Here is a 22596-nt window from a genome sequence, read left to right as displayed (position 1 = left end):
AGGGTTCGGGTGGGGTTGGGAGGCTGTGTGTGATAGGATGGACGGGTTTTGGTTGGGGGGTTTGAAAGAGGGATGTTGGCGGTTAGGAGTTTCAGTTGGAGTTGATGAGAAATCGAGGGAGAGGGGTTTCAGGCAGGGAGAAGCGACGGGGGAAGGAGGGGATTGCGGGATAGAGGTGATGGGTCGAGACAGGGGAGGCGAGGAGTGCTGGGAGATTGAGGGGGACCAAGAATGTTTCCTCTTTAGTTTCTTTGCTGCGACTGGTGTGTGGGAGAGAGTAGGGGGGTCGGAGGGTGAGCAGGAGGCAGCTTCGGTTCTTGCTAGCGCTAGCCGTGCAGTTTTTAGGGAGGGGAAAGGGTGTGGTCGGGGGGTGTCGGGGGGGGAGGGTGGCAGGGGTATGAGGGGAGGGCGGGAGGTGGGTGGTTGCAGGGTGGGGTGTGCTAGGTATGATAGTGAGGGGAGCGGGTATGGGAAATGCTGGAGGGTCGGGGTGGGGTTCAGGGGAAGAGTGGTTTTAGGGTGGGTGGTTCGCCATCGTGCTCCCCTGGCTTGGTGTTTGGAGAGGGGAAAGGCAGGGATTGAGGGAGAGGGTAGGTGGGTTTGGGGGGGGCGGGATGGGAAGGAAGACTGACCGGAGGAAGGGGCTGGTCCGTGGGAGATGTTTCTGACTGATTCTGGTGGAGTGGGTGCACTCATGATTGGTGTAAACTTAAAAGGATGGTTTAGGGGGGTTTTCTGATTGTAGTTCTAAGATCGGTGATGACACGCTTTTAGGTACACTTCAAGGTTCAACTGCTCATAGATGGTAATTAGGTTTAATTGGTGCTTTTCTAGTTACAGTTGTAGATAGAGATTATTTTAATTTATTGGGTACACTTCTAAGTTCGTTTGTCCCCAGGAGGATATTCGGTCAGCCTCTAGATTCTATTTGCTTAGAGGGGTGTTAGATTATTAGTCGCGGTTTTAGAATCTATAATATACAGTAGTACTGTTGGTTATACTTATAGGATTGAGTAGGTCCAATTCGCCTTTATACAGGGACAGTGTTTTGCGTGGATCTAAATCAACTTTGTGGTCACCATTTAGATTCTACATTGTGCAGTTATACTGTTAGTTATTTCTAGGTTAGAGTTGCGTAGACAGGTTGTTGGGCGCACTACTAGATTCACAATTTTGCCTGTTGGGTACGCTTCTAGATGCAGGTTTTAAATGCGTTTCTAGATTCAACTTTTCTGAGGGTCTATTGGGCACACTTCTAAGTGCTTTACTCAGAGAGGCGATTCTGAATTCAACTTTTCTGAGGGGCTATTGGGCACACCTCTAAGTGCTTTCCTCAGAGAGGCTATTGGGACACTACTTATGCAATTGGGAACACTTTTAAATGCAACTTTCCTCAGAGAGGGTATTGGACGCAGCACCTAAATGCAATTGGGAACACAACTAAATGCAATTGGGAACACTTCAAAATGCAATTGGGAACACTTCTAGATGCAGTTGGGAACGCTTCTAAATGTAACTTTCCTCAGAGAGGCTATTGGGCGCAACACCTAAATCCAAATGGGGACACTGCTAATGCAATTGGGAACACTTCTAAATGTAACTTTCCTCAGAGAGGCTATTGGGCGCAACACCTAAATCCAATTGGGAACACTGCTAATGCAATTGGGAACACATCTAAAAGGAACTTTCCTCAGAGGGGCTATTGGGCGCAACTTCAAAATGTGATTGGTATCACTGCTAAATGCAGTTGGGAATACTTCTAAATCTAACTTTCCTCAGAGAGGTAATTGGGTGCCACACCTAAATGCAATTGGGAACACTTCTAAATGCAGTTGGGAACACTTCTAAATGTAGTTGGGAGCACCACTAAAAGCAATTGGGAACACTTCTAAATGCAGTTGAGAACGCTCCTAAATGCAGCTTTCCTCAGAGAGGCTATTGAGAACACTTCTAAATGCAGCTTTCCTCAGAGAGGCAGTTGGGCGCAATACCTAAATGCAATTGAGAACACTACTAAAAGTAATTGGGAACACTTCTAAATGCAGTTGGGAACACTTCTAAATGCAGTTGTAACACTTCTAAATGTAGTTGGGAACACTACTAAAAGCAATTGGGAACACTTCTAGGTGTGGTTGGGAACACTTCTAAATGCAGCTTTCCTCAGAGAGGCTATTGGACGCAGCACCTAAATGCAATTGGGAACACTACTGAGTACAATTGGGAACACTTCAAAATGCGGTTGTGAACACTTCTAAATGCAGTTGGGGACACTTCTAAATGTAACTTTCCTCAGAGAGGCTAATTGGGTGCAACACCTAGCTGCAATTGGGAACGTTACTAAATGCAATTGGGAACACTTCAAAATGCAATTGGGAACACTTCTAGATGCAGTTGGGAACACTTCTAAATGAAGTTGGGGACACTTCTAAATGTAACTTTCCTCAGAGAGGCTATTTGGCGCAGCACCTAAATCCAATTGGGAACACTGCTAATGCAATTGGGAACACTTCCAAAAGGAACCTTCGTCAGAGGGGCTATTGGGCGCAACACCTAAATGCAATTGGGAACACTACTAAAAGCAATTGGGAACACTTCTAAATGCAGTTGGGAACACTTCTAAATGTAGTTGGGAACACTACTAAAAGCAGTTGGGAACACTTCTAAGTGCAGTTGAGAACGCTCCTAAATGCAGCTTTCCTCAGAGAGGCTATTGAGAACACTTCTAAATGCAGCTTTCCTCAGAGAGGCTATTGAGAACACTTCTAAATGCAGCTTTCCTCAGAGAGGCAGTTGGGCGCAACACCTAAATGCAATTGGGAACACTACTAAAAGCAGTTGGGAACACTTCTAAATGCAGTTGAGAACACTTCCAAAAGGAACCTTCGTCAGAGGGGCTATTGGACGCAGCACCTAAATGCAATTGGGAACACTACTAAGTACAATTGGGAACATTTCAAAATGCAGTTGTGAACACTACTAAAAGCAATTGGGAACACTTCTAAATGCAGTTGGGAACACTTCTAAATGCAGTTGGGAACACTTCTAAATGCAGTTGGGAACACTTCTAAGTGCAGCTTTCCTCAGAGAGGCAGTTGGGCGCAACACCTAAATGCAATTGGGAACACTATTAAAAGCAGTTGGGAACACTTCTAAATGCAGTTGAGAACGCTCCTAAATGCAGCTTTCTTCAGAGAGGCTATTGGGCGCAACTTCAGAATGCGATTGGGACACTACTAATGCAATTGGGAACACTATTAAAAGCAGTTGGGAACACTTCTAAATGCAGTTGAGAACACTTCTAAATGCAGTTGGGAACACTTCTAAATGCAGTTGGGAACACTTCTAAGTGCAGCTTTACTCAGAGAGGCAGTTGGGCGCAACACCTAAATGCAATTGGGAACACTATTAAAAGCAGTTGGGAACACTTCTAAATGCAGTTGAGAATGCTCCTAAATGCAGCTTTCTTCAGAGAGGCTATTGGGCGCAACTTCAGAATGCGATTGGGACACTACTAATGCAATTGGGAACACTATTAAAAGCAGTTGGGAACACTTCTAAATGCAGTTGAGAACACTTCTAAATGCAGTTGGGAACACTTCTAAATGCAGTTGGGAACACTTCTAAGTGCAGCTTTCCTCAGAGAGGCAGTTGGGCGCAACACCTAAATGCAATTGGGAACACTATTAAAAGCAGTTGGGAACACTTCTAAATGCAGTTGAGAACACTCCTAAATGCAGCTTTCTTCAGAGAGGCTATTGGGCGCAACTTCAGAATGCGATTGGGACACTACTAATGCAATTGGGAACAATGCAATGCTGGGATTCCGAGTTTTACTATAGAGGGATTGATGGTGAGTTAGAGTTAGAGGGGTGGTAGGGTAGTATGGCCTGAAGTAGTTGCTTCTGGCCCTGCCCTTGCCACACTTACTTGTTGTTGGCTTCTTGCTTCTCCTGCGGATACCTGCAGATACGATCTGGAGCCGTCTAGTTGGAGCCGTCCTTTGCCTTGGGGTCCTTAGCCGATGGGGCTGCTGGGCAGGGGCTGCCCTGGGGAGATTGGCTATGAATGGAAGTCCCCTTGATGTGGCCAATGGGAGGGGGTGGGCGGGAGCGGGAGGCGGGGAGGGCCGGGGAATAAGGAAATGGATGCGGGGAGGGAATGGGAGGCGGATGGGCTACCGGGGGGGGCACGGGGACCACAGATGCCACCAGAAGGGTGGATTAGGCGCCTAAACACAGGCGGCTGCACTCACCAGGCTCTGGGGGGCTATGGGAGCCGGGCCAGGCACGCGAGTCGCTAGGGTAGATGTGAGGGTTGTCATGTAGTTTTCACATCCAGTCTCGGCGTCAGGTGTGTGTATTCATTTATTTTCAGCCCCATGTATGTGGAGTGTGTATTCTTTCTCCATTACAAGGGTGAGGTGTGTGTGCACAAACTTTCCATCAGGGGTAATAATGGTGTTTTCATGGTTAAGTCAAGATTTATTAGCATGTAGAACTGGCATGCAGTCCAAGTTGTGAAGAGGGTGTACTCAATCTCATCTCCTGGTGTGCTGAGTGTGCTGCCAGGTGTGAGGCGTATGTACTTGTACTAAGTCTAAAATGGGTGGAGTGTGTATAGTCGACATACGCAGTGTGCTGAATTTGTGCTTTTGATAAAGCTCCAGTTTGCTGAATGTGAACCTATTCTGAGACTGTGGTGTAAACAGTGTGTGTTGGCTAACGCTCTGTACCAGTTGTGAGGAGCATTTACTTAATGTGCACAATGTGAGAAGTGTTTATTAATGCTCAGTTCCAGGTGTGCTTTGGAATGTACATTATCCACATCCAGTTGAACCTGTGAGCAGTGTGTGTCCAAACATAATCACAGGTGGGAGGAGAATGTGTCTTCTGTGCCAAGTTTTCATCCAGGAATGTATACTTAGTGTGAGTAGTGTGCACACTGGCCAATGAAAGTTTACTCCTGCATAATTCTAGGGACGAGGGATGTGGACACCTGCCATGCCCCAGATGTGATGAATATGTACACTCCATCAGTGCTACTCACCAGAGATGTTTGAGATCTCCAGGCCATTGAGATGGGAGCTGTTGGCTTGCAGGGCTTCATTTAGAATGGTGGCTGCACGAGATGCGCTCACGTTGCTGCTTGGATCGAAGTGCAGGACCGTGTCTGCGATGACAGACCCGTTGCTGAATCTCACCACAGTGATTAATAAACCATGGACACGCAGGTTTTGCGACAGACCTCAGAGCTTGGCCACTCTGAACAAGGAGACCATGCTAACCTACCACACAGATGAAGAAACAATGACACCCAGGTGTCAGAGAAGGCCCCGAAGCCTGGATACCCTCACCCAACCACCCACAATCACTATTTCATATTGGCTGGCCTGGAAACAGCAACGCCGCTCTCCCACCCTTTGGGAACTTCACTGGAAGGCAACCGCCATCAGGCATCACCTTGGGGACTTATCACTTCCCGTACCCATGGGCATTACAAAGGATGCACTTCACAAAAGTGCGCAAACATGGCTTAACATAGAGGTCCATATTTCCGATCTCTCTTAGGGAACGTGTTTTCACATCTCTTCGGGGTAAGTAATTCACAACAGAAAATTATTTATAGGTAAATGAACGCTTCAGAACGAAGACACACTTCTTAATCAAATATGAATTGTGCTGTTTGAAAGAGATTACTTTCTTCAACACAATTCTTGGGTAATCATTTGCCTATTGTTATAAAGGAGTGTGGGAGCCCCTCTACTGAGAAGAAACATGGGCCAAATACCCTGTGAGCTCAGTGCAAGAAATTCCATCGAACAGGGTATTTGACCAATGTTCGTTCTCAGTAGAGGGGCTTCCCACAATCCTTTGTAATTTTGTAAAACTTGGAGTTTCACCCTAAGTATCCCAAGTGTGCCTATTGTTAACTTGCGGGTGAACACAAAGGGAGGCTGGTTTCGATCAGTGTAAAGGCCGGCGGCTGTCGATTGGAGGTTACACTGGTTTGACTCCTTTGTCTCATTTCATTACTGTGGGGTGGATGGATACTCCCTTGGAGTATCAATTGGATCTATGATCCCCATTCATTTACACCACACAATCAAAGGATACTGGCCCGGATATCAACCTCTCATGTACAGCGCTCAGCTGCTTCTCGGAGCTAGGTCCATGCTTAATAAATAACCAAAATAAAATATTAAAAGATGGATATGAAATCAGAGGTCCTTATGCTTCTTTTTTGTTGGTCATAAAAACAAACAGCAAATCACTGTGAGGGCCTTTTGATGATCAAACCTAGATGGTCCCAAAAAGTAGGATTGCTGAGCCAGTCAAAAACACCACCAAGATCACATCATGTTCATTAAATTGAATGAGCAGGCTTTGTGTTTTATGTTTATTTTTCATTGCTTTGCTGAATACCTGCCCGGGTTTAGATCTTGTATTTTTGAAGGTCCTGGGTCACAGCAACTGAGGCGAAAATCAAGACTCTCTTGCTAAAACATTATTATAGATGTTTAACATAGCATTGACCTGGGCTCTGGGACACTAGCTCAACAATCATGCTCCTAGTGCTCACTATATAAAGCACCAATAAATACATTTAAAAAATCAAAAAAAGAATCCAAGAGCCACAACAATCTTTACAGACATTTATTGAAGCAGGAGCACTTGGAATATATAGTACCCGATTCACACATGTTTGCACTGGAGCAAAGGGGGAGATGGCAGTCAGTATTTGAAATGTGCACGGATACCGAATTATACCAAATTTACAAAACCTAAACTGGAACAAATTTGGAGATCCATGTAAAATCTTTGAAATGGAAATTTGCCAAAGCTTTTCTCAAGGACTTGTTGTAGGCCGCTCAGAGATGCCCGGGCATCTCCGGATTTGCTCCAGTGTTTGACTTTGGGAATGAAGTGCAGAGTAGATGGTGTAAGTATGAGATGGTTATGGCCAACTCCTGGTTTGCTGCATCTTTGGGAGTCGAGCACAGTGGGTTCTGATTAAGATCATTTCATAGAAACAGGGATCTGATGGGGCGGGAGATAATATTGGACCCTCACTTCATTGCTGGTTCCCACACCCCTCGATATTTACAATACGAAGGTGAAGGAGATACGAATCACACGATTGGTCGATTTCCAGTGCTCACGTTCCTAGATCAGCGACTTAGCTACAAAGGTTGTATTAGCACATGTATATGGCACATGCCACGAGCAATGTGTTTAGTTTAGTTTAGTTTAGTTTGTTTATTTATAAAGCGCGTCCAAACCCTCAGGTAGCTGGGCGCATAATCATGTGCACAGCAGAGTTACATATCGTTACTCAAACATCATAATACAGCAGACAGAGCATACATTAGTCCAGGCTCTGAATGTTTACATACAAGAGTAGAATATACAGAAAATAGAATGTACAGAGAATAGGCACAAGGTAGTTACAGTGGCAAGTGAGGACCGCGTTACAGGTTGGTCCTGAGTAGGCTGCACAATAGAGAGAGGCGGCTGGCCGGTCGTGTCAGTGAGAGTCTAGATGTTTAGGCTAGTAGCCATGATTTTACCATGGCCCTGAATGGCCAGAACGCGGTTTCCGATCTAATTGTAGGAGGGAGGGTGTTCCAACATTGTGCTGCGAGCACTGGGAAACTGGAGCCTCCTGCTGTTTTTAGGTTATAGTTAGGGATCTTTAGTTGGTGCAGGTAAGGAGTTCTGGTGGGTCTAATGGGGAAGTGTCTAGAGAATTTGTCTGAGAGGTAACGTGGGGCAGTATGTGATAGGCACTTGTGGGCGATGACCAGGGTTCTTAGCTTAATTCTGTCGCGGATCGGAAGCCAGTGGACTTCTTTGCTGGCCGTGGATATGTGCGCCTTCCGCGGGAGGTTGAGGGCACATCTTAGTGCATTATTTTGCAGGATCTGGAGCCTGTTCAAGTTTTTTGTGGTAGTACCTAAGTAGAGTGTGTTGCAATAGTCTAATTTAGACAAAATCAACGCTCTAGATAGGGTGAGGCAACTAGAGGTGGAGAGAAAAGGCCTACAGGCATTGATCAATTTATTGGTGTATGAGGTAGTTGAGATGGTAGAGTTTATTTGTTTCTTTAGTGACAAGGTAGAGTCGAGGTATACACCTAGTGTTTTGACCTCTTTGGATACTTTTATGATGTTGCCATCAATGGTAAAGGATTGGTACCTTTGGTCCAGTTTGTTGAGGCGAGCCTGGGAGCCTACGATAAGCAATTCTGTTTTATCGTCGTTTAGGCAAAGACTGTGTGTAGCCATCCATGCTTGGATTTCTAAGTAGATATCATTAAGCTTTGCAACATCTTCTTCATAGCTACCAGTGAGCGTGATGAGGACCTGGGTGTCGTCTGCATAATTAGTGTAGCTGACACCCAGATCGTCAAGACGGTCAAATAGGAGCTTCGTGAAGATGTTGTAAAGTGTGGGGGAAATGCAAGAACTTTGGGGCACTCCACATGTGATTGGGATAGGGTCCGCAGCCGCAGTGGGGGCGAAGACTCTAGTCGACCTGTCAGACAGAAATGACTGGATCCACTTAGTGGCATTCTGAGAGAATGCAGCAGCCGAGGAGAGGTGTTGGGTGAGGATCTGGTGGTCAACCAGGTCAAAGTCAGCGGAGAGATCCAACAAGAGCAAGATGGCCAGTTTGCCCTTGTCTTTGGCGTCATCCATTTGGATTTTTAGATCCAAGAGGGCAGTTTCAGTCCCGTGCCTTGGTCTAAAGCCGGATTGTCGCAGGCCTAGGAGGTTGTTGTCTTCCAAATGTTGTTGGATTTGGAGATAGGCTACCCTGTCCAAGATTTTGAGAAGAAATGGGACTGTGGTGATGGGCCTGTAGTTTGTGGGGATGTTGGGATCTAGGTTAGGTTTTTTGAGCAGGGGTAGGACCCACGCTTCTTTAAGGTTGTTGGGGACCACTGAGTTTTTGAAGGAGGAGTTGATCAGAGAGGTGATAAGAGGGGCTAGCTCATTAGCACCGTCTTTGATGACAGATGCGGGACAAATGTCACCTTTGCAGTTGGATGGTGTGAGACTGGCGATTATCTTGATTACTTCCTCTTCTGTGACTGGTGAGAAGTGGAAGGAGGGGCAGTTAGGGGTGGTGTGGTTTATTTTGTTGCTGGGGTTCTGCTTGGAGGCAAGGCTAGCTTTTTTTGCTTCTATCTTAGTTTGTAGGAGGGCAATTTTGTTAGCGAGGGCGAGCTGGATATTGTTGCACCAGATATTTCATTGCTCTGGAACAAAATAACTACCTGCTATATATGACTGGTAAAGAGACTCCCCCAACATTATCACCCACATCACTGGGATGCAGCATATATTACTAGTGGTGAGTAGTTGCCGATGAGACACTGGGATCTGGCACATACAAAGAGTCAGGGGGCTAGCAATTTCAAAGACAAAGTTCCTGGTTCTGTTGGTACACTCAACCTCCGCAGTAACTACAAGTCTGTGGAACAGCCTAATGATTGGCATTCACCTCGGGGCGGATAGCTCAGGGGCAACGCGCTCACTTTGGAAGCAAGATGCTTAGAAACCTCTGGGTATTGAGCGCTTTATAAATAACCAATTACAGTGACATTGTAGTTGGGCCCAGCGCAGTGACACTCAAGTTTCATCACTATTGGCTTTTTTAATGAAAACATTTGAGGAATTGCAACTTGCAGTTGAACAAAGAAATTAGATTTTGGAAAGGATCTGAGCAATATGATGTTATGAATTGCTGCATTAGGAGTATTGAAGTGTTCTTGACACGCTACCATTTTGTACTACGAAGAAGGATCTGATCATTTCTTTTAGAAATAATTTTAGTAACATGTTGATATGTAGTGTTGTGTTTGGAGTACTGTTTTGTCTTTTCCTAGGATCTGATCATTACTTTTAGAAATAATTTTAGTAACATGTTGATATGTAGTGTTGTGTTTGGAGTACTGTTTTGTCTTTTCCTACTGTATTTGAGAATTTTCTGATATTGACTAATGTGTGAAATAGTTTTTTGTGTGTAAGGTATTATGTATACTACAAACACAAATAAAAACAATAAAACAAAGTCACCCAGAAGGGAGGACTGTGTAGGGGATACAGCACTCACCAATTGCTCCATGAGAACAGGGCAGTCTTAGGACCTAGAAACATCTGCAAGCGTTCATGCTAGGTTATAGAACGCTCCGGAACAAACAAATACATCATAAGGTCATCTTCATATAGTAAGTGAGTCTATCAACCGGGGCTTGGCATGTCTTTAGTAAGCCATTATAATTCAAATGAAAGAAATCTGTTTTTGCAAGGCTTTGGCGTGCTGTAAGGACGGTAACAGTGGGAAGTCCACACCGGGACTCTGCACATCTGTTGCACAAGCACATTTGTTCACTTAAAATGAAAACTCGGGCCAGTAGATTACAATTTCCTGACAGACATACCATTGAGTAGACAAAACCGTCCTAAAATACCCTGTTTAGAAGAGCTAATAGAAAAGGGTTTCATAATGGCCCTGGTATATATATATAGAGGCTTAGCAAGAGGCCTGGCCCCCACCGGCGTGAGGCAATAGAGCGAAGGATTTGGCGGGCCGCGCGGAGGCAATGAAATCAATTAGATTGCTGTAATGGCCCCCAGAATTGGTGGAGTGGGGGACTCCACGGACTGGCTTTGAACCTGTAATTAAATCACCATGTTGGCCCAGGCAGAGGCAGCAACCTGCTGAGAGGTGAACGCACGCACGCAGGCTGCTCTCACACAAATCTGCCTGTAGAAATACCACTGGATCTCCCAGCCCAGAAAAACACAATGATCAGATGCCCAAGGCTGGCTGGAGGAGCAGGGAGCAGCGCTTGAAGGGTACATACGGGGCTGAACGTCAGAATTCCAATTTATCCCTGAGCAAAATAAATCTGTTATCTCAAAGGAACTGAACACTGCACCCACTTCATATTTTCTGTTATTATTTGGCCCTTCCAATCAGTATGTGAACGCACTGATTTGGCATCCTTCGGAGTACCGCCTTCAACTACTCAGGAATTCTGCTATATGTTATTTTTGTCTGTATGTTGGCAAAGAGGCCCCCAACTTGGTTTTCTGGAGATGATTTTAAGTGTAGGATTTTGTGTGTCTCCAGATGCTATCACGGGTCCATACGAGACTTCGAGAGCTACGGTCTGAGGGGCGCTCTTGCCCTTCCAGAACCCGGACCGAGGGGCTTTACAGCTCTAGCACCAGGGCAACTCCTGAGGGGCATCACTGCTCCAGTATCAGACTCCGACCAGAGGGTGCTAAACCTCCCAGGTCCATACCGGAGGTCTTCGTTAGCACCGTGGGCACACTCGAGGGCAGTCAAAGGCCTATACCACGAGGCTTTGCGCTGAGCCAAAGTCTGCCGCGCATTTCTGTGGAGAATCCTGAACGCAAGATGGCGTCTAAACCTACACAGCCTCAGGAGACATATTTGCATCTAGCCGAGAGGGCACGGCCATCGCACAGAAGGAGGAAACACATCATCCATGTGGCTCCTCGCCTTCTGAAGTGGCGCAGCCAGCTACCAGACTGATGCAAAATGCCCAACTATCACCAAGGCAGGATTTCACCCCCATGGTAGATCCTCCACATCTCTATGTTATTCGGATGTGGGGGACATACAGCCAAGGCAAGGGCCAAGCAGGCCCCCAACGGCTTCTTAGACATCGCCAGCAGCTGCTCAGACGTCACCACAGGCAGCCCGTGAAGAAAGATTTTTCAACCATTTCATGGGTTCATAAAATCCCGACAGATGACAGGGATTTTAAAAAATGGTATACTCCCACAAATGCCAATGAGGCCCCAACAATCGCTGCCAGAACATCCATCGGCACCTCTGGCACCTCCTCCACCGATAATGACCACTCTTCTGCTGATGCAGCTAACTATAGCCCCCATCCTAGTGGCTCTGTTACCTGCACCTAGTATTCTGCCTACAGTACCAATGGGTCCTGTGCTGCTGGTTGATACTGCTCGACCACACCCAACATCTCCCCCAGAAGGTCCTCCACTAGGGGAAGATCAGCAATTTACTTGGTTCGAAAAGCAGGTGGACACAGATGAAGAAGACGACATGGATATGTCAGCATCTGTTAAGTCATTCCATGACAGGATGGAGGGCGTTGCTGAATTTCTAGGTGTGCCTCCACCACAGCGGGAACAGACAGAAACAGGTGTCCTACCAGAGATCCTAATTCTGAGGGCACCCAATAAATCTGGTATCCCTCCAGAGAAGGATTCAACACTGCTAGCAAAAGAGTGTTGGCTCAAACCTCATTCTAAGAAAAGCCATTTAGAAAAGGTTAGATGCTAAATAGAGGCAAGCAGACGGCGTGACAATGTTGCTATCTTCCCAGGTAGAGCATCACTCATTGGTGGTAGCAGAAGCACCTATGTACGCTAAACCGGCTACGGCTGAAGCATTTTATCTTAAGTAAAAAGGTTACGTCTATGGCAGGCCAACAGAGACGCGATACTAGCTGCCGCTAACCAGATCCTATGGTGGGGGTATCAGATTTCTTTTACCAGATCTCCCTACCCACAGACAAGCTGCCTTCAAATTGGGCCTATTGGAAGCAAAAGTTATAGTCCAGGACCTCATGGAATCTTCAGTGGGACATATTGACTCTGCAAGCAGAGGAGCGTGTATTGCAACAGACATACATCACACTGCATGGATGCATGGTACAAAATGTAATAATGGACCACCTACTGAGCTTACCATTTTCAGGAGTGGATTTGTTCCACTTATCCACCGATGAGTAATTTAGCAAAATGAAGGCACGCTCTCAGACGGCCAAATCGTTCGGTATTTTAGCAAACCTATGCCTAAAAAGTTTTGGGCAGGGGCATAGAAGGACACCCCAAAGAACTAAGTCATTCAGAGGTTTTAGAGGCTTCAAGTATAGGAAGGCTATGCAACCAGAGAGGTCTCCGAGCCTCCATAGGTGGAAACAGCAGCACATAGCTACTAATGGATTTTTCTCACCCACCTCCTCTGCACCAGCCTCTGAGGTGAGGCCAAGAAACAATAAGGGCAACGTCCGGGTCTACAGCACCCCATTTGGGGGCAGACTGGCCCTCCACAGTCAACACTGGCATCACACTTTCAAAGACCCTTGGATCCTGTCCATAGTTTCTTTGGGCTTTTGACCCCCAGCCCCTCCACAACCACCTTCTTCTCCTCCTCTCCGCCAAATTGGATCACCGCACAATTGGCAGAGATCGCATGTCTCATACAGAATAAAGCGGTAGAGCAAGTACCCTCCTCACAGACGGGCTCATGGTTTTACCCCAGGATCTTTGCCATACAGAAGAAGAACCAAGCTGGCCTGGGTAGAGTTGGACCTATCTTTCCTCAACCTTTTCCTCGACTTGGAAAAGTTCAAGATGGCAACACCTGTGCATATTGCAGAGGCTCTCTGTCAGGAAGACTGCATGTGCTCCCTGGACCTGAAGGACGCATACCTGCATGTCCCCACATGGCAACCACACCAAACTTTCAATACAAAATCCTACCGTTTGGTTTCAACTCAGCTCCTTGTATGTTCATGAAATCATAAATGCGATGGTGGAAGGTGACCATGTCTATCCCTACCTAGACAACTGCCTTGTCAGGGCTAGCTCTACAGATGGAGCCCGCAAGACAATGCAGTATCTCACGAGCATGCTCTTCGATCTGGGGCTTTCATGCAACTTGAAACCGTCAGATCTGATCCCGTCCCAGTCTTTAATTCTCCTGGAAATCAAATGGGACACAGCAAGACAGAAGGGTTTTCCGACTCAGGAGAGAGTCTGTGTCAATCAGAGAGCAATCTGTCATCTCCTTAAAAGACAGACAACATCTGTTTGGTGGTACCAACATATGCTGGGGCTAATGGGGGCATTCCGTTCTTTCAGTGCCTTATGCCACCCTCAGAATGAGGAGATTGCGGCTGCATCTTACAAACTTCTGGAATCATGAGGATTTCCATGCCACAGGAGGTGAGCCACTATATACGGTGGTGGAACATGGAAGGAAATTTGATGAGAGGGGCTCTTTTAGTATTTCCCGAGACCCTCTGTTATGATAATGATAGACTCATTGTTAGTCGGCTGGAGAGCCACCATGGACAGCCACCCGTGGACAGAGTCTAGCTTCTCTGTCCACGGATTATCGTCTACTCGGGACAGAGGACAACACATAAGCTTCCTCGCACTCAACGCTATAGGACTGGTGCTTAAAGCCTTCATACCACACTTCAGGGCAGTCCGGGTCAGAGCAGCTCCCCATCTTTGGCAATCCTCAACACCACTTCCCGTTTGTCAGTGAATGTGCAGAGACTAGTGATGCCCCAATAATAATACGTAGGTGGTCAACTATATAGATACCTCACTATATAGAGATCTCCGCCACCAAATCATTGTACCTAAGAATTCATCAGACAAGCAATGCCACATTGTAAATTGCATGCAGGAAATCACCGCCGCCAGCATGTATGTGATGCCAGATCTCCTGCATGCAATTCTAAAGGTCGACCAGCTGGAGTGGACAAGGAAAAAGGAAAAGTGAGATGAAATTGCTTTTACTCTTCCATTTTCCACTGCATCCCATGACAAAGAAATGGCATCTGCAAACCGTACTTCTGAGGTGGCATTTACTTTTCCATGAGATGAACTGGAACATGGAAGCGTCAGTTTACTAATGGATTCCTTATGGAATCTGCTTGCTATTGACCAGGTGCAACACCAAGGTGGATTCCATAATAATCCTTCCATTGTCCGCCTGCATGATAGTCTCATGCAGGCGTATAAAAAGACGCACTAACAATATGGTGGAGGACTCTATGGTGGAGATCCTATGTCCACTACATACCCCTCTTCCGATTGGTCAGTGCTCTTATATGGGCCAGCATGTCAAATGGAGGCATCAAAGAATTGCGTGACAACGTGATATGAACTTTAGAGCGGGAGTCTAGCTCTGCCCACGTGCCCACGTAGAATCCAAGAGAGGTCCCAGTGTTTAGTTTGGGATCTGACAGAGTGAGCATGATTTTCCAATTAAATGTACTTGTCAGGATCAGCGCACACCAGTAATTAGTAATGGAGCTCTTAACGAGCAGAAAACAAAAGTTCAGCTCTCCTGTGTATACAAGACAGATTCCAAAAATGTGCTTAATGCATAGGCAATGGGCGTTTATACGTAAACCACAATTTATAAAGAGACCAATGGAATGCAAACGCGCTTTTGAAGAAAATTATAAAACGAAATCCATTTTGGGGGAGTCCAAGATTTCCATCTTCGCCTTTACTAGAGTGTGTCATCTACTGCAGAGTGCCCAGGCAGGGTCACTGCGTGCTGAGTGAGTGCCTGGTGTCTCCGTGCCAGTCATTCAGACTTAGGCTTTGTTGATTGCTTGGAGTGCATGGGTCTTTTTATACCCTCTTCACTGATTCTCATATTACTCCTTCAATTTACTCTGTTTATTTCACTTCTGGCGGAAATTGCTCGTGTCTGGCTAGTGTGGGTGTTATAGGTGACTTCACAATTTTCAGACTTTTTTTTAAAAGTATTGATCTGGTTTGGGTTTGTATTTCAGGAATGTTTATTATTTTAGACAGGAACAATCTTTGAAGTGATGAAATGATCGACTGTCTTTCATATAAACATTTCCAGATGAATGCATCTGTGAGAGGCACCGAGTGTTGTGCAATCGACCCCACTTTACTGCACACTATTGATCAAATGCAATACACTCCCAGAAAGGCAAGTGTGTTCCATTCACGCATTCCCCGTTTGGTCCAGTGGAGCGCGGGGAAGAGAAGGCCAGGAGGCAGGTAGGGGGCAATAGGGGCAAGTGGGTGGGGGAAGGAAGAAGATAGGGGGAAGGATTGGCAAGGTGAGAGGTCCTCTGAAGTCACAGGGGAATGGCGACAACTGGGAGGGGCGGCAGGGATGACCCTCCCCCGCACGCTGAGACGGTAGGTGGTTGGCGGGGCTGGAGTTTGCAGGGGAGTTTGGCGCACACAATGAGGGAGATGGGGATTGGTGGGAAAAACAGAGCCTGTGGGCGTGTGTCCCTCTTTAGAAGGGGGCGAGCAGAGAGGGAGCAGACAGAGAAAATGGTGTTTTGCCACTGTAGGAAAGTTGGTTCCAGAAAGATGGGCTTTGGCAATCCTCCCCACTGACAAGGCACCATGGATCCAGAAAGGTGGCTTTTGTCTGTGTGGCTGTTTGCACAGCGTTCGGCGTTTTCATTTAATGCATTAATAATGTGAATTAACAGTGATGCAACTGACTATACTTGCGATGTCGGCATATAACACACTTGTGGTGTAGAGAAGGGGACCTGTGGTGGACGAATGTACACGTCTGTCACGTGATAGCATGCGCCCGACCAAGAAGAAACAACCTGGAAGAAACAGTTGTTAGGCAGAAACCTGTGCAGTTCCCTTAGGGACCACTGCAAAATATTTAAGACTACAGGTGTTGGCAGTAAACCCACTTGGTAGCAGTCTGCACCACCCAGATTTACCTGGTAGCTGTGGCTGAGCAATCAGACTTCCCTCAAGAAGAGTTAGGCAGTGTGCAAAGTATACTCAATAGGCACTCAGATACAATAATACAAGCAAACACTGACAAGAGCTTTGGTATCCAAGTATATAATTATTTATTTAAAAACACACAGTTGAAACACTCCAGCAATCTTATTGTAAAATATTCTAAACACAGTTACTATTATGATATATACACCCCTTTTTCCCTATTAGAAAATCACAGTAAAACACCACTTATTTTCATACAGAGGTGAGCGCTTAACTAGATTGCACTCTAATAAGTTTGTGAAAAAGGGAGGGAAAAAGACAGAATAAGCAGAAGTACACCACTCTACGATTTCAGAACACTGTTAGCAAGGCAGAGAGCAAAAAGTCACTGGTGAGCCAAAGTCCAAAGGCTGGGCCCACTCTTAGAGAGAGCAGAGCACAAATGCGCCCAAGATCACACAGTTGCACTAGGCTTAGAAAGTCTTGCAGAGGGTTCAGCAAAGCGTTTAGAGAGGCTTAGAAAAGTTTAGCCAAGGTGTCCCAGGCTAACCCAAGTTCGAAAGCCGGGGGCTAAATCTACCCCGTACAGTCGGTAGCAAGGGAAGCCAGGCGGGACACGGTACCTTAAGTGGGAAGGATCCTCCAGCGGTGGCAGTTGTTCCTGGTAGTGGGTGCAAGTTGCGTCGTCGTCCAGGGGAAGAGAAGATCTCGACTTGGAGGAAAGATGAAGGTCGTTGCACTACCAGGGCAGAAACCAGCCGCGGAGTTTTCCGGTTAAAAGGTGGTACCTTGGTTTCGCGGTCGAGGTAAAACGTGGTATCCCGGTTGCCGGGGTGCTTGGCACGGGCAAGGCGGCCACGAGATATGTCGGGAAAGCGAAAAGACGGTGAAACTGGTTATCCCCACCAGTCAAAGGAAGAAGACTCTCCGGCGGGAGATCTCCTCTGTCGTTGGGAAAAGTGGTGAGGCAGTCCAGCAGGGCTCCACCGGTGGTGGTGTCATGGCAGGTCGGCTCAGCTTCTCCCTCGTCGGATTCTTAGGTCCTGTGGCGACTTCTGAAGTTCCAGTCCCCAAAGCCCTGCTTTTATGCAGCAAACCCCCATTCACTCAGCCTAGCTGTCACTCAAACATGCTAAGTGGTGAGCCGGCCGGCTCACCACTTGGGCCAATCAGGACGGAGTGCGACTTGCGTTGCCTAGGCAACTCAGTCCAGGGTGCCTAAATTCCCCTCCACCCCTCCTAAGTACCCCAGACACAGTGGCACCACTTTGGAGGGCTTCTGTGGAGAAGACCGCCAAAAAGTGAAACAAAGGGCTCGACTTGGGTTGGAGTCACAGAAGAGAACACAAACGCCATTTTAGAATCCAGTTTTGGCAAAAAATACCAACCGGAGAATTAATATTAATTAAATAAACCGGCGGTATGTTCGAGGCTACCGTAAATAATTAAATAAAGATAGTAGCCTAAAACAATGGGAAATACCATAGGAAAATATTCGCGGTTGAATATAAAAAGTAGTATCCACTGCCACCAGCCAAAACTCGATCAGGGGGGACGGAGACGTGCCCCCTCGACTAACAGACCCCGGGGCAATTGCCCCAGCCAGTACGTCCACAATATGATATATTGTGGACATATATATGCTATATAATATATATATAGCCGGTCAAGTGGCACAGAGAGTAGAGCGCTCGCTTTGACATCTGTGCAGAGCCTGTTAAAGCAGGTTCGAATCCCGGAAGGCCAAACTCAGCCTTTCATCCTTCCGAGGTCGATAAATGAGCACCACACACCGTGGGTAATAATAAGCAGCGCTCAGATACCTGAGGGTCCGTAGCGCTATATAAATGCCTAATTATTATTATTATTATGATGGTTTGTACTGGTTCTGTTCAGAATTTAAGACTAGTAAAGTTAATGGTGACTTTACATGCCCTGGGAGACAGTAGTCAGTCCCAGGGTATGGAGTCTATACTGGGGGGTCCCTATGACACCCCTGTGTCACTGCACTGAGGGTGCTGTGTAACACACATCACAAAAACACATGAAGCCATAGCCCATTAAACACATCTAGATTCAAGGAAACACACTCAAATCATGCCCAAGAGTGAGGGTAAAAGAGTCTCACTCTTGGCAGGAGAAAAAAATAAACCCCAAAAATCCAGCAAAGCTGCTGGGGGACTCACTAGGTTAGGAAATTCAGCCTAAACAGAGAGTTCTCCCTAACACTCGCCCCCCCCCCCCAGACTAAGGGACAGGAGGATTTAATCCACTCCTGGATGAACCTCATACCTCTAGTCGATGACATACATCCTAGAGAGTCCATCAGCATGTTGATGGTGACACCTTGACCTATGTTCTATGGCCCAAGCAAAGGTTTTCCTTTGTAAGCTATATGACCTACAAACCCTTTGAGGAACATCAGTCTTTTCAAAGTTATAGGGGACCTGGTTGACCAGTCCCTCAGAAGTGGTTACAACTTCTGAACCTGTGTTAGGCTTTTTCAAGGGGTCCTGATAAAGGATTCCCTTAGATCTATAGGGGCCTCCAAGGTTCCTCACCACCTCTCCTGTGGGAGCTGGTTGGGTCTTAGGCCTCTTGGTTGGAGGGGTTGGGGTTAGGCAATGTACCTGCTTCCCCTTCCTCTTAGATCTAACCTTACCTACTTTAGGAGTTTCCCCCCTAATACTAGGATTTGATTTGGGGTCTTCAGTAGAAGGTCCAACAGTCTGAAGGTTTTTGGCCTTATACTTTTATTTCCTGGTTTTCCACCAGCATTGAGAATTACCAGTTCTCTTAGGCCTAGGTAGGGGCCCAGTAGGTCTATCCACCTCTTCCTCAGAAGCAGGGGGAGTCACAGACTCTGAAACTGGGGGAACAATGATGGAGCTTGGTTGGGGCTCCCATTTCCCTACTGTACTAGCCTGAAATGTGCCTGGGTTAGAGGTCAACATACTAACACCAGGGCTTGTAGTGGGGGTCTCAGTAGAGGTTTCCACAGACTTAGAGTGGTCCCTTAAGGTGGCCTCTCTAGCCAATTTGGTTAGGTTCTGGTTCTCCATACTGGGAGGCCTGGGGGTATGTGACACTACTCCTAGAGTTCTCAGGTCATTCCCCAACAGGACCTTGCCAGGCACCTCAGTCTGAACTCTGACAGGGATCCTCACTGTCATGTTGTTACACTGAATGAGGGCTGGTAGAATAGGAACCATCTGGACAGGGCCTCCAGACATCTTAGTGGGACCTTTGGGTGCTCTTGCCACATCCTCAGGTTGAAAGAAGCTTTCATCCACTACTGTTCTGCTGGCCCCAGTGTCTCTCCTGGCAGGAGTATCCTGGCCATTGACAAGAACACTGTCCACATAAAACACCTTAGAGTTAACAGGTAGGGAGTTATACACAACCCTATTCTGGGGACTAACCAGGCCCATAGGCTCTAAGTTTACAGTTGCTTGAAGACCCAAGGGATCTTCAGCAAAGAGTTCAAAGTGGGCACTAGCCATCTGTACTTCATCCTCAGGAGTGAAGGCTAAGCAGACTGTGCTGATCCCTGCAGGTTTACCCTTGCATCGGGGATCCCCTTTGATATGGTCAGTAGCCTTACAGATATAGCATTGTCCAAATGCTCTCTGAAAGGGTGGCTTGTTCTGACCTCCTTCTGGGTGTTGACCAGAAGGTACACTAGCCTGATTCGGTTTACCCTGGGGCTTACCCTGGTTATTTTGTTGTTTGTGGCCCTCTTTGGTATGGGAGGTATTAGAATTCTCTGGATTCACTTTAGGTGGTTGCTTTCCCTCATCCTTTTTCTGAGTGACCCCTGAATCCTTGTGAGTGGCCCTGTTGGCAACCCACAAGTCAGCAGCATTAGCTAGTTTTCTGGAATCTAATTCCTTTGAATCAGCCAAGTGCTGTCTGAGCTCAGGAGAGCAGGCATCATAAATTGACTCCAACATAAAAAGATTCTTCATACCTTCATAAGTGTTCACTTTGTAACCCTTAATCCATCCCTCTAAGTTTTTCAAACATTCACTCACCCAGGTAGCCCAAGGGGTACCATCATGCTTTTTGAGGCTTCTAAACCTCTTAAGGTACTGGGAAGGGGTCTTCCCAAATCTAGCTATCAGAGCTAGTTTCACACATTCATACTCTTTCATATCCTCCTCCCCCAACTCCATTACCAGATCAGTTGCAACAGGGGGAAGCCTAGAGAACAACAAGGTGAGTAACTCATTTCCTGTGATGTTCTGGAGCCCATGATTATATTCAACAGAGACAACCAATCCAACACATCCAACTTAGGCTCATACATACCAACCTATTCTTTAGGCATCCAGGGTCTTTTAGGACTGGAACTTCTAGAGGAGACAGAGAGAGAAGCATTTTCAACAGATAATTTCTTCATTTCTAGCTCATGCTTGAGCTCCATTTCTCTTAGCCTTAGTTCTTGATTCATTTCCTGATGTCTCTGCTCAGCCAGAGTATTCAGTCTCTTGAACTCTAGTTCAAGTTTCATTTTCTCTAATTCGAGATATTGAGGACTTAGTGTGGGACTTGGTAAAGGCCCAGTTGGTACAGCAGGTAGAGCAGACAGAGGCCTAGGGGGGACAGTCACAGCAGCCTCACCCTCCTCTTCTGACTCTTCCTCAAGATTATCAACATTTGGATCAATATCAATGTATATACTGTTATCTAAATTTTCTGGCATGGTAGGTTCCTCAGACCCATCATCCAGACTTTGGTTAGCTAACAACCTTTCTATTAACTCCATTTTCTTGCCTTTAGTCAGGAGGTTCTTATGCTTACACAATACTCTTAAACAATCAGCAGTTTTTGTAGCAAGGCACTCTTGACTATAAGTTTCCATAGTTGACATGTTAGAAAGATTACTTTTTCAGTGCTTAGCTTTGTGGTTAGTTGTACTAAGGTATCCTCAAGCACTCTAAAGTGTATACTCAATACAAATCCCACCGCTGTACACCAGTGTTAGGCAGAAACCTGTGCAGTTCCCTTAGGGACCACTGCAAAAGTTTTAAGACTACAGGTGTTGGCAGTAAACCCACTGGGTAGCAGTCTGCACCACCCAGATTTACCTGGTAGCTGTGGCTGAGCAGTCAGACTTCCCTCAAGAAGAGTTAGGCAGTATGCAAAGTATACTCAATAGGCACTCAGATACAATAATACAAGCAAACACTGACCAGAGCTTTGGTATCCAAGTATATCATTATTTATTTAAAAACACACAGTTGAAACACTCCAGCACTCTTATTATAAAATATTCTAAACACAGTTACTATTATGATATATACACCCCTTTTTCCCTATTAGAGAATCACAGTAAAACACCACTTATTTTCATACAGAGGTGAGCGCTTAACTAGATTGCACTCTAATAAGTTTGTGAAAAAGGGAGGGAAAAAGACAGAATAAGCAGAGGTACACCACTCTACAATTCCAGAACACTGTTAGCAAGGCAGAGAGCAAAAAGTCATTGGTGAGCCAAAGTCCAAAGGCTGGGCCCACTCTTAGAGAGAGCAGAGCACAAATGCGCCCAAGATCACACAGTTACACTAGGCTTAGAAAGTCTTGCAAAGGGTTCAGCAAAGCGTTTAGAGAGGCTTAGAAAAGGTTAGCCAAGGTGTCCCAGGCTAACCCAGGTTCGAAAGCCGGGGGCTAAATCTACCCCGTACAGTCGGTAGCAAGGGAAGCCAGGCGGGACACGGTACCTTAAGTGGGAAGGATCCTCCAGCGGTGGCAGTTGTTCCTGGTAGTGGGTGCAAGTTGCGTCGTCGTCCAGGGGAAGAGAAGATCTCGACTTGGAGGAAAGATGAAGGTCGTTGCACTACCAGGGCAGAAACCAGCTGCAGAGTTTTCCGGTTAAAAGGTGGTACCTTGGTTTCGGGGTCGTGGTAAAACGTGGTATCCCGGTTGCCGGGGTGCTTGGCACGGGCAAGGCGGCCACGAGATACGTCGGGAAAGCGAAAAGACGGTGAAACTGGTTATCCCCACCAGTCAAAGGAAGAAGACTCTCCGGAGGG

This window comes from Ambystoma mexicanum, chromosome 11 (genome assembly GCF_040938575.1).
Source record: "Ambystoma mexicanum isolate Mex_15411 chromosome 11, UKY_AmexF1_1, whole genome shotgun sequence".
Classification (NCBI taxonomy): domain Eukaryota; kingdom Metazoa; phylum Chordata; class Amphibia; order Caudata; family Ambystomatidae; genus Ambystoma; species Ambystoma mexicanum.
This window is presented reverse-complemented; position numbering follows the sequence as displayed.